This window comes from Lepisosteus oculatus, chromosome 13 (genome assembly GCF_040954835.1).
Source record: "Lepisosteus oculatus isolate fLepOcu1 chromosome 13, fLepOcu1.hap2, whole genome shotgun sequence".
Classification (NCBI taxonomy): Eukaryota; Metazoa; Chordata; class Actinopteri; order Semionotiformes; family Lepisosteidae; genus Lepisosteus; species Lepisosteus oculatus.
Window position 1 is genome coordinate 1302383 of NC_090708.1, and position 13278 is coordinate 1315660.

A 13278-nucleotide genomic window follows, 5' to 3' on the forward strand; every position below is an offset into this window, starting at 1 on the left:
CACCAGTACAGGAGCTCTCTGAGCCCTGTAGTCGAGAGGGTGCTGGTTCAGGTCTGGGGCTCTCTCATTAGAGGGCTGTGAAAGTGTTCATCACCGGCCAGCCACCCAGCAGAAACCCCCTCTGCCTTGCTGAGTGCTGGGCTCTGTCACTGAGGCCTGCGGCACTGCTCTGGTCTGTGCCAACGCGCCTGTGGGCACTGTTGGAATCGCAGTGCCCGTTTCAGAGAAGTGCAGCCACGTGCCTCCTCTCTTGCTCTCTGGTGTGAGGAGCCACTGAGTGTCCGGCTAGCCGTTCAGCATGGTGTTGAAATTAAATATGAGATATAATTGCAGATTCCAAAATAACAAAATACACTGTGTACTGGAGTACAGTACATTGCTATACGGCTGCAGTATTCTTTAAATTTAACATGGGATTTGCTGTCTTGTGCTGTACAGGTTGTTGTTTATTTTTGTATAACACAATGTATGCAGGAGAGTAAATATTTTAATATTTTTCCCTCAAAAATCGTGCATTTACAATTCTGCCGTCATCTTGCTCACTACCATTCTGCCCTGGAGTTCATCATTTCAGATGGATTAACTGTAAGCTTTCATGTGGGTCAGGTCCCACATCTCTGTCATTCTTGTTGCAAAGGTCTCTTGGTCTTCTGCAGGGTGGCTGGCATCCAATTTGAAGCTGCCTGGTCTTGGAATTTATAGACCTGTTCATTATCTGTTAACTTTTAGCCTTTGCTCTCCTCCCGATTTATTTGTAAGCAGCTCAGTTACAGACCCGACTAGGGGGAATGGAGTGTGTCAGGTAGCAGAGAGTGACATTTGTGAGAGATGCCTGGAGTATAATTTTATTTAGCTCTCATTGTTCAGATCATTAGCCCATTTCTGTCACTTAGATCCACACTAGGGTTACTGTTAGTGACACTAGACCTCCTGCTTACAAATCTTATTCAGCACATCTTCAGGTAACATCCATAAGTTCGGACTGCCTCTCTGACACATTCTACAATTCTTATAATTTTTCACCCATATCAAGCTGTCAAGCTTTGCAAATTGCACCAAGTGAAGAGCATTCAGATATTTATAACACTATGTGGAGTCAAGCACTTTATTTGAATTAAATTCTTCCCCCTGTACAGTAACTCAAGACCTGCATTTAAATTAAGAAGCTTTACCTTAATAGGGGCAAATCAATTTTTTTTTCAGCTGTGAATACTTAGTGCTCCCTGGGTAGAACACTAGCCTGCTTTCTGCCATCATTAGTATTTTAGTGCTGTAGGCTTAGTGTCATTCGCCTCTAGTGTAGGATCTGATGCTGAAGCCCAGAAGTGAATGATTTCTAGGCATCTCCACTGCGACTTACAATTTCCAAACATTTCCTGCTTACAGTTTCTCATTTCTTTATCATGCAGTATCTTAAGTATGGCAGTATGGGTTCAGATCCTAGAGGAGACGCTGCTGTTGTGCCTCTGAGCAAGGTATTTTGCTCACATTTCTTCAGTTAAATACCCTTCTGTATAACTGGGTGCTTTGCAGGTCATCGTTATAAATGAGAGTTTGTTCTACACAGACTCCTCCAGTTAAATAAAGGATTCTCTCAAATGCTATATTAGAATGCCACCCTCAACTCATTTGGAACCACTTAATCCTGATGCCAGGACTGAAAACAATAACTAGAGATCGAATATTATGCAAAAAGTGTTAAGCCCTGTGCTTTGTAATAAGGTCCAAGGAGAAGATGTCAAGAAAAAAAGTCAAAACGTCTCTGAACACTTGGCAGGCCCTAGTTTTATGCGTTACTGTGCCAAGGCGGGGGGGGGGGTGTGGGACCCCTCCAATACTGGGGCTTCGTCGGAGAGTGGGAACACACAAAGGCAGGAGTGTGAATTTGCTCTCGCTGAAAAGTTCCAGACTGGTATTCAAAGTGTGAGTCGTGAGCTGGGAGGCGAGGAGGGGGGAGCTAGCTAGCTTTTTGATCACTGTATCAAACCCCACTCCTGACGAACACGCTGAGAAAACGAAATTGAAGAGCAGAGTGAGAAAGGGTGGTGCAGTCCTTGTTGTATGCCTCAGCTTTCAAAAACGGTAAAGCTGGAATCTGGCGGGGCTAAATCCTTTTCTGCAGAGTTCCCTTTCATGTGGCAGGAGAGCTGTTGGCAAAGTGCAGGTACAGGAGAAAAGATACAGGTATGTGTTCAGGGTCACAGGTGGAGGAAGCGTGACGCGCGTCCAGGGTCACGGGTACAGGACGCGTGACGTGTGTCCAGGGTCACGGGTACAGGAAGCGTGAAGCGTGTCCAGGGTCACGGGTACAGGACGCGTGAAGCGTGTCCAGGGTCACGGGTGGGCTTTCACAGTTTCTCAGTATTTTTCAGTATTTTTGTGTTGACGCGTGAGTGGTCTGAGCAGGAGTGGTGGCGTTCTGGTCAGAGACCAGCAGGAGAGTTTCCGCCCATCCTTACACAGCTGTTATGTTCCTGTAAGCATCACCAGTACACCAGATGTGTACAGATGACTTGTATTTTAATTGCTTTTGTCATTTTATTGCTGTCCATTCACTATAGTTTTCCCTTTGTTCTTCTCATCTTTTAAGAACTTAAGAATCTCTTGTTAGATTTTTTGTGTTCCTACCATACTTGCAACTGGATTTCTTAAATAAGTTGTCTTTGTCCAGGACAATTGTTAATTGTCTGAGACAATTAGTTGTTTTTTTATTTTAAATCCCTTTTAAGCATTGCATGCTGTGTGGTTTCTGAAGTGTGGCCTACATATTTCACAAGAAGATAAGATGGTTTAACGTGAGAATGGTTTAAATTCAGCCTCTCTAGATTGGGTTTTCAGTAGATAATTGAACGGAGTTTCATTTTGTAAAGGAAGCCAGTGTTTCAGCTTCAACAACGTGGATAGGTGGCCTATTCCAGACTCTGACAACCCTCTGTGTAAAGAAATTCATCCTGCGGTCAACATGAAATACTCTTGCATGTGTTGTATGTCACTTCAGAAGAGGACTGACATCGATTTCATGAAGGAATGGAGCACATTTGGAGGCTATCTTTACCAAAGTAGTGTTTCATTAAGTTTAATTTTTAAATGGGCGAAAAAGAAAGTTTGTGTACATTAAGGGATGAACCTGCATTTGAATAATTTTTACAAATAAAAAATGCAAAGTATTGTGGACTAGTGTGGTTAAAATTAAAATAGGTAAAGGGTAAACAGAAACTGGCTGTTCCGTGCAGATATCTTTCAATGGATTATTTCAGTCTGTACAGCTTGCTTCTAATATTATCAGTAGACTGTTCAGCTGTAGCAATAATCTTTTTGGAGTCTGAATCATTCATGCTGAAAGCATGTGGAAAGACAGTAGCTTGTAGCTGATAGGTTTTCATTGCGGAATCTGAAATATAGCTGTAGATTTTTCAGAAAAGGGATTATGCTTTATGTTTGATTTTTTTTTAGCCATACTTCCCCTTTCAGTCCTGACAATAGGTGATACATGCATTTAAGATTAAGGATATGGCCTTCTGGGATACTGCTTGTAAACCTGCCTCAGCATTTGGTAATATCTCTTCCCCTCCATGCAGTGCTGCCACAGTGTCATGACCCAGTGTGCACTTATCCCCCAGATGCGCAGCAATATCACAGCGGGATCTTCAACCATGAACCCCAAAACATATGATGATAATTAATGCATCACATGAAAGAGAAAAAACATAAAGCTCCCTCATAAATTCTACATCACACAGAGGTCTTGAATTTTTAAATCCCAGTGCAATTTCTGTGCTCGCCAGGAAATCTTGCAATGTCTGAAAATAAAATAACCAAGGTGGAGGACAGAACAAGGGATTTGGAGGAGATGACACTTTCCTGAATTCTGCGCTGAGCAGTTCTGTCTTGTGCCGCTGTATCTGTGGAGCTGCTAGCTTTCATAAACAACAGCTTTTTGAAAATGTCATTTTACGAGCGGGCACATCAAATAAAGCAGTTATAGAATTTCATCTCCAGGTATAATTGAATATTTATATTTGAGTAAAAAATAAATGAACATGTATAAGTATTGTAGTTTAGAATTTATGGTTTCTTTCAAATGATTTATTTTTTAGGTTTATGAGGTGGAGAGATCTGGATACATTTATAAAAAGCAGTAATTACATGCTGCATTGAGTTTTACATTTCTGTTTTGATCTCAGATTTAATACTCATTTTAAATTGCACAACTCAACCTGCTCAGAATCACTGCTGAATTGCTTTTCTATTTCCATGTCTCTTGGCATTAGATAGAAATAGCAGAAAGTTAATAGTTTAAATTGTAAGTTTGTCATGCTCAGAAAAAGGTTTAAAAATTACATGGTGTTCTCAGCTCTAAACTAAAATCCTTAAAGTGTGCAGATGTTCCTGGTCTGGGTAGCTGCTGTCAGTATTGGATTAATGGTTCTCACTAATGAAACCTTAAGTGGGAAAAAAAGATATTTAAATGATCTATAAGCATTGAAGCAACAGAGGTATCTATATATCACTGGGAAGGCTGTTCGAATATCCAGCTAAGTTACAATTTCAGTGATTTAAAAATTGTGACAAGTGCTTTGAATTTTTGAATAAAATTGTTTTTAGGTTAATTTGTTGCAGGGTCGCTTTTTTGCTTGGTCAGTGTTTTTTTAAAAATTGATGATGCACAGTTTCATGAAAAGAGGAGATTAATCATTTCTTCCCTTTATGTAAATGTAAGGCTTCCAGTCTCCAGAGCTTCCTGTGTTGTGGATGAACAGCAGTGCTTATGTGCTGCTGCCCCATCACTGTGGCTTTGTCCTTCCTCCTCGTGTATTACTAAAGCGATAAGATCACTTTATTGGCCATATGCAATTTGTATTAGGAATTTGTCTTTTCGCAGACCCCAGCTTGCTCTCCATGCTTGCTCAGGGGCCCAACAGAGTAGGATTCCTCTGCCGGCTGCGGGATACGGACCGGCAACCTTCCAGCTCCGCCCTGTGACTTATTTAAAAAGGGGGCAGCCGCAGGTCATGGTGCCAGCACGGTGCTAGTTCTGTGGAGGGTTTCGGCGAGATACGGGTCCATGCCAGGAAGGGGTGTTAGCCTAGAGCTGGTTACACCTGCACCCCGCATTGGCGAATACCGGTCCCCGGGTGTGTGAGCTCACTGGGACAGTGTCTTCCTGCAAGGCCTGAAGCGCGTGTCACGAGGAGCTTTCCCGCGGCGTGGCGGGACAGGAGCTTTCCCGCGGCGTGGCGGGACAGGGGCCGCAGACGGGAGAGTTCACGGGCAGGAGGAGCACAAGCTAACATCTGCGGTGAACAGAAATGCTTCTAGACGCTTCCAGGAGCCGGATGCCTGCAGTGCGGCACATCTCGTTCCTCACACCCCGCCCCTGAACGGTAGCCTGGCCTCAGCTGTGGTCGAGCCCTGCAGCCCCGAGGGGTGGGGCGGATGAGCGGCGCGAGGCTGTGGCGGGGAAGACGCAGCGCTCGGCCCGGCGAGGATGAGGCAGTTGGCATCTCACTGGGCAGATGGGAGCAGCCGAGGGCCCGTGGGGCAGTAGCGGGCAGCAGGTGGGTGTGTGGATCGTTGGCGCACGGCCAGAGGGTAGCCCCAGACATCAGACTTCAGATTTATAGCTCCAGTAAGCATGATGAGCTTCCTGTGTAACCGGGCACTGAGCATGTAACAGAAAATGACATCTCACTCTTGAAACCTAGACAGTGTGAAATTGTCCCCTGGCAGGAAGCCTGATCTTTTGGTGTAATAAAGTTCACCACCGTCTGGGGTGGCTGTGAGCCCATGAGCCTCTGTGATCAAATTCCAACCGGGATACTTTTTATTGTTTAGGGTCTGGAGGCCCTGTAAACCACGTGAAACGGTTGAAGAACTTCAAGCTTTCGTGCATGCAGTCTGTTTTGTACACATGTAATATTCATTGTGTACTTTCAAAAAGATTCCATTAAATGCAACTTGATTATAAATGAGCCATTAGTTATCCTAGAGACACTGAAGCATCACTACAGCATTTGCATGACATTCTTTGAAAAGAGTGTTTTCAGGTCATTCATCTTGCAATCAGCTATATTAAATCCTGAAGTAAGTCAGTCTGTTGCAAAGTGACCTATGCTTTTTTAAATGAGTTATTATACTGGCCTACCAGGAAAGAGGATAATGGCATCTTTCATCTTGCCTGGTAAAGACTCCCTCCCAGCAAATGTTAATGACTAAAATAATTTTTTAATCCAAAGAACATAAGAATATAAGAATGCAAGCTGTCAGATGCACAGTTTTGGGAAGTGATCTGCTCCTCTGTTGGAGTCTTGATCTGTCTGTCTATCTAGTGTAGGGTTTGTTCCAAACTTAGCTCTCTTCATGTTAAAGAAGCAGGACAGAACACCTGTGGTGCGGAATATTTATTCAGCAGACTACAAGAGCTTTAGATATTCTCAAACCGCTGGGTATCAGATTTCCATTCTATGTGTAAGAGATTCCTATAACATGTCTGCCGTTGTGCATTCTGTTTAACAAACCCACCCTTCTCCTAAAAGTGACATGTGTAGCAGCACCAACTGTCGATTGGGCAGTGCCTGTTTTATAAAATGCACTAAGAAGTGCTTCTGTTTCAGAGCTGAGGAGAGAGAAAACATGGTGACTTGTTCACTCTCCAAGTGGCTGTCTCTTCCCACACCCCCTGCTAGACTGCTAGAACCCCTGTTTTCTTGAACCTGTCCTCTGCTGTGATCCAGGGCTACATGTCCTGAGCCCAATGCTGAGTTTTCTTCTATAGTCTGTGCGGAATCTACCTCGAGGCGTATTAGGCTTGATATCGTAAAGTCTTCGCTGAAGCATTCAGTGACATCAAAAATTCTTTTTTTTCTTCTCCTGTTCTTTATGAACCTGCCTTCACAGGACATGGCTTTGAAGCTCTGGTGTGGAATTTATCACTGTCTTTGACAGCACAAGGCCCTGACCAGTTGATGATCAACTATGGTCGTATTCTTGAGCCGAAAGCAGGTTTATCTTTGACATGGGGGCCAGATCACTAACTGGCTGTGCTAGACTGAAGCAAACAGCAACCGTACTTTGCAGAATGCAGAATTTAATAGATAAGAGTTTGGTTGTCTTTGTTTCTTAGAGCATTCCTCAGTGGGCTGGAATTAATTTCAAACAAAATATTGACAGTTACTACTAAGAAGTGCGATGTGTTGAAAAGAGGAGCAGACCTTTCATGTTAGAAACAGGAAAAATCAAACATCTTCAAAGTCCACGAGGCAACATGGGTCAGCACAATCTTATTAAATCGGTAATGAATGTTTAGCATAAATGTAAAAATACTAGTGTAGAATCCATGTCCTTTTCTACATTGTTGTACGTTGTGTTTAGGTATGTTAATGTCTGGTGGTTTCAAATTAGTTGGACAAGTTTGCATCATTTAACATCCAATTATCTATGGTCGCCTCTACCTGCATTTGAGGTTATGTTTAGTTAATGAACCATTTCACCTCTTTCCAAAGCTTTCTCATAAAATGTCTTGTAACACAAGAACATAATTGAATTACAGTGACATGATATAAAGTAATCTGGGACAGTATAAATGGACAGCAAAGGCTGGAATAAGTTCTTCTGAGGTAAAGGTTACCCTATTGATAAAATGTATCCATTTCCAGCCAAGCTACTCTACTGTGTATTCCAGTCCTGACGATGTTGCCAGATATTATTAAGCTGCTTGCTTTCTGAGCATTATTGACAAACCTGTATTGCTTTTATGTAATGGAACATCAGGAAATAAAGATACTAAAGCAGTGTGCAAAAGAATGAAGAAAATAAAGAATAATAGAAACATTTTCATTATTTCTTTGTTGTTTTAAAATCTGAACTTAATAACTTTATTAATAAAATAATTTTCTTCCAAGCCCTAATAGGCAACATGTTGCCTGTTTTTAAAGATTGGCCACCCCTGAAAACTGATGATGAATCAAGCGAGGTCTGTGTTCAATTAAAAGGCTAGTCATTGAGGTCTGAATAGAATTTAGGTTTCAATCCAAACTGACCTCTAAATGTCTTGTTTTAACAAATCACCTGTTTAAATTATCAGATCGGGATTGTCCTTTATCTTTGTAATTTGGTGTTTATTACTGACCGCTGGCCCTGCTGGACTGGGGCTGTCCAGGAGCAGGGTCTGGAGATCTCTGTTCTGGACTCTTCTGATACACCTGTTTGTTGATCTGATTCAGAGATGTCAGACTGCTCAGCTGGCATCTTGTTGAAGCAATAAAGACTGAAGGTCACGTTGTCTAGACGTATTTGTAGGAAATTTGTGGTATAAACTTTTCATCTAAGAACTATGTGGGTATATAATTACTGTATTTTCTTTAATAATTTCAAACTGAACTAAACAACACTTTAAAATGTTGTTACAGAGTGCAGTATATAGTATATAGCTGACAATGTGAACAATAACATTGGGCTGCAATGTAGGAACATTTTATGTTGTGTATTATAACAAGATTTATGTTAAACGAAAGTATAACAGTAGGTTTCAGTTTAAATATTAAAAAATAGATCTGTGTACTGCAGTTTGTTCCATCTTTTGAAATATATGCGCAGCAGTATGCAGGTTTTGTTTGAAACTATTTAAATTTAAAACCAACAGACAGAGTTGGCATTAATCCTTTGCCCTTGTGTGTTACTGAAGCAATTAGTTCAGGTTTAGCAAGACCTTCACTGAAGTGGAGGAGTCTTGGGTAGTTGCTGAAGTGTGTCAGAAAACACTAAACAAATTTGAATTCAATCACAGACAACAATTGGCTGTAGTCTCACAGCCATATTAATTTCTGTTACTTCAATAGAGGTCACGCTTTCAGAAGTTGTCGGGTGTATCAGTGAGTGAAGAGGGGTAACTGCCAAAGAGGGCATTTCAATGCTGCAGCTGTGAAGACAGGACTCTTGCACCTTGGTCCAGCGTGATTGGTAGTTTGCTAACAAATGCTCTGTCACCATCCTCGCTCAGTGTCGGTTAAGCTTTACTTAACAGCTAATTGATTGCGTACAGTGAAGAATTTCGGCATTTGATTTTTCAAAGTTGGAACTCATTTTCTGTTTAATGGAGTTGATCTTGGATCGTTATATGTAATGCAGTCTGAATAATAATGGAGATCTTGGCATTTTTTGTCATCGTGGGAGACTTGCCGTTCGCTTTAATCTTATTGTTTTAAAGGTACAGGTTTGGTGTCTCAATGGGTATGTGAGTTTTTTTTAATCATTTGCCACAGTCATGTCTGTGTACCACTGTGATATGAATTTTGAATTAAGGTAACAAAACAAACTGAAACCTAAAAATATAAATGTAATATTTTATAAATGTGATCATTGTAAATTGCCTTGCCCACACAATAATATTACAGAGGGTTTGATGGTAAAACCGAGGAACGGGAAGGTTTTGTCATGTATGGAAATGATATATTCAAGGAAGATAAACGAGTTGCACAGCTGTTCTGATGAGTCTTATCCATGTGTTCTGGTTCTCAAGTCCAAGCCCCCATTGTTCAGATGGTTCACTCAAACAGCAGAAAGGAAGGGATTCATTTCTAGTAATGATTTTAGTACTTGACTCCTAACTGACCTAATGCTGATGCCACGTGTGGTGTCAAAGATTCAATTTTACTGGCAGGTTAAATGAATTAAATTAAGTTTTTCTGAGTGGGAGAGAGGTCTTCTCTCCAGCGTCACCGAGTGTTTTCCAACCGTCTGGTTTCTTGCGCAATTGCTGAAGGGGGGTGTGAACACTGGGTTTCTCCAGCTCTGCAGAATCATGGCAGCTGTTATTGACGTTAAGACAACTCCACGTTTTAAAGGCTTAACAGAGCGCTGGCCTCTTGACTCAATGAAATATTAGCCTTAGAATTACAGGACGCTGCTCTCAACCCCCAAACCAGAACTGCTAAGGATTTTTTAAGACAGATTTTCTTTGAACCTTGTGCAAAAAACGTTACACACAAGCTTGGAGCTTGGGGAGCCTCGATGATTCAGTACACGGCATTAGGCAATGACCTTGGCTGGAGATGCTGAAGCCATGAAGACTGAGATTCTGGACTCGTTTTCGTCAGATCCTCCCCAATGTCATCTCCATAATCATGCCCTCTTCTGGGTAATCCAATACATAATTCCTAGAGAACATTTTTTTCTGGGATTAAATACAAAAAAAGCTCTTACTGTAAGCAGCACTTTACAAATGGGACACCTGATTAATAATAATTCCTTTATATAGCACTTTTCTCTGGACAAAAGACATTCCCACTCAAAGCGCTTTACAGGTAATGGGGATCCCCTCCACCACCACCAGTGTTTAGCCGGATGATGTGATGGCAGCCGGAGTGCACCAGTACAGTCCCCACACACCAGCTCTCAGCTCTCAGAGATGGGGATTATTAGGAGGCCATGACTGGTAAAGGCTAGGGGAGAAGTTTGCCCAGGACACCGGGGTAACACCCCTACTCTTTTCGAGACACATCCTGGGATTTTTAATGACTGCAGGACCCATACAGGACAGGACCTCGGTTTTACATCTCATCCCAAGGACGGCGCCTTTTTACAGTCTAGTGTCCCTGTCGCTATACTGGGGCATTAGGGCCCACGTGGACCGCAGGGTGAGCGCCCCCTGCTGGCCCCACTAACACCTCTTCCAGCAGCAGCCTCAGCTTTCCCAGGAGTCTCATCCAGGCACTGACCAGGCTCACACCTGCTGAGCTCCAGTGGGCTGCCAGCGGTCAGTTGCAAGATGATGTGGCAGGTAAAAGAGCCGGAGCACCTAGTGCAGTGGAAAAGTTCGTTCATACAGTGTGATATGAAGTTTAGTCTCTATTCTTGAGGTCTTATTTGCTAGAATATCTTTGGTATTAGTAAAGGAGTTCTTGCTCCACGGCCTCCTTGTGCGTCTGAAATATGCTAACTGCTTCTCTGTAGGCTCTTCCTTTTGGCCATAGCAATTTGTCTACCTACTTCAATAAAAACCACAGTGGAAAATAAAATTTGGTAATAAACCTAACAGCAGTCTAATTAATAAGAAAACATATTTGTATTCCCTTCTTTATTTGTCTGCATGTTTTCCCTGCTGTCTCGTCAGTGATCGTGGAGATGCTCTGCCACATGAAGCAGTTGGATCTCTGACTGAGAAGCAGATGGTTGCTGTATTGTTTTTATTAAGAGTACCGTGGGGAACATTAACAGCAGGGACCAAAATGCGGGAGCTGAATTGAAATCAGCCAGCATCAGTGCTAACTAATCAGGGTTGTCTGGCCCTACAGTGTACACCATTAAGCATTCTTGGACAAGAGACAGAGCACATAATCTCTTAATGAAGATGAATTCTCAAAAACTACTGTCCCCGTTGGGGAACAAAAAATTAAAGAGGTGCAGAATATTGTTTAAGGTTCCTTTCAAAAGTGGGAACATATTGATGCTGTCTGCTTGAGGGAACTGCCAGAAAACATAGAGATGGTTTTGCAGTGTCTTCCAAAATGCAGGCGAACTTGTTTCTGTAGAGCATAAAGTAGTCTTCTCTTGTCATGCTCCATATTATCCAAAACCTCTTAAATAACGTGTAGATTGAAAATGAAGGTAAAGCCAGGAATGATCATCCTGCAGGCACAAAGCTCTTTTCTGTTCTCAGAAATGTGTTGGTTTAAAACTTGAGAGGAGACTCAAGTATACTGTACATACACCCTCCTCAAACGCAGATTTTCAAATGTATTGATCAGTGGGGTCTGAATTGTGAAGAGCCCTGAAGTCATTTCAGGGGGCAGTTGAAGTGATAGAAAGTGAAGTGAATAAAAATGTTACTAAAACAGGAGAAGACCATGATTAATGCACCTGTCTGCACATGAATTGCTATTTCTCTGGAAAAACTAGTGTTAACATGTGAAACTGGTCCTCTGATCCCCAAAAACAGCACATTTCTCTTGAGTTGTCTGCATTTTTAAACTATTTTTCTGTTAGTATTGTGGTGAAGCCACAGAGGACTCTAGTCACACTGATCGGTCACTGTCTAAATTTGCTATTTTATACTTTGACATTTTGCATCTTCAAAGTGTAAAATGTGTGTGAATTAATTAGGGATTTTGTGTTCTAACAGCGTAGGAGGTGCAATGTCTGTAACCTTCTAGAAGCGTGCCTTTGGTATAATTAGCAAAAACTAAGAACAACCCAGTGGGGAATGACAATTTTATCTGCAGAATGATGCATTAATTTTTCAGAAACCATTTATGTAAGCTATCCCTTGGTTCAGAATCAAATCAAGAACTATACTGTATAATTAAAATTAGTTTAGATACAGAATGTCTAGCAATAAACTTTTTAAACGGAAATCGAATTAATTTTCTTTGGATTTTCATTAGAAGTGCCCACCAGAAAAAAAGCATACCGCAAGAGGTTTGTTGTGCTCTGCCAGTCCTGCATGACGAGCTCAAGTTACAGTGTGTGGAACACAGGGGGCTAGAAGAAGCAGACGAGATCTCCGCAGCATGGCCTTGAAAAGTACCTTTCGCTGTCATGCAAAAGAAGGAAATCATCGAAATATAGAAAGGGAAGAATAGATCCTTCGCTACATTCTTTCGAAACATGTTGGCAAAACCTGAGTTCCCGATGCTTCATCCCTTGGAAATAGATGTCATCTGCAAGGGTGCATTTGTGTCCAGCTGCAAAACTAATGTGAAAGAACTCTGCATTACAGAAACTGAGGTTTCAGATAATAGTAGCTGCGTTAAGATCCCTTTCCTTCATCCTGTGTCTTGTTTAATATAGCGTCCGCAACTTGTGGGGTAATCTTTGAGAAAGGACAGCTGTGAGGTTCATCAAGGTTTGTGTAGAGTGACAGTATGGGGTTCGGAGCTGAAAGCACAGCTCTTTTTTGTGATGGAGGATTAACTATTCATAACACAGCCATTAGCACCAGTGCTTATTATTTAGTACTGTAAATCAGGGCCAGTCAGTCCCTGACAAAGTTAAAACCAAGATTTTTGTTAAAGCTAGGGCCCTCATTATAAAATGCTGCAATTACTAAATTCTCACTTGCTTGATCATTCTTTAGTTTAAAATGAGTGCTAGCATGCTGATGAAGTCTGAATTTCACATTTTAGATTAATTTTTGCCTTGAAACTCTGCCTGCTTACCTCAGAGATATTAAAATGTTCTACTTAGTCTTTATGTGATTTTTCATTTTTATAATGTTACACCAATTACATTCTTCTTCAGCCTGTTAGAAATAAAATAGCTGATGTCCAGCAGAATGTACAG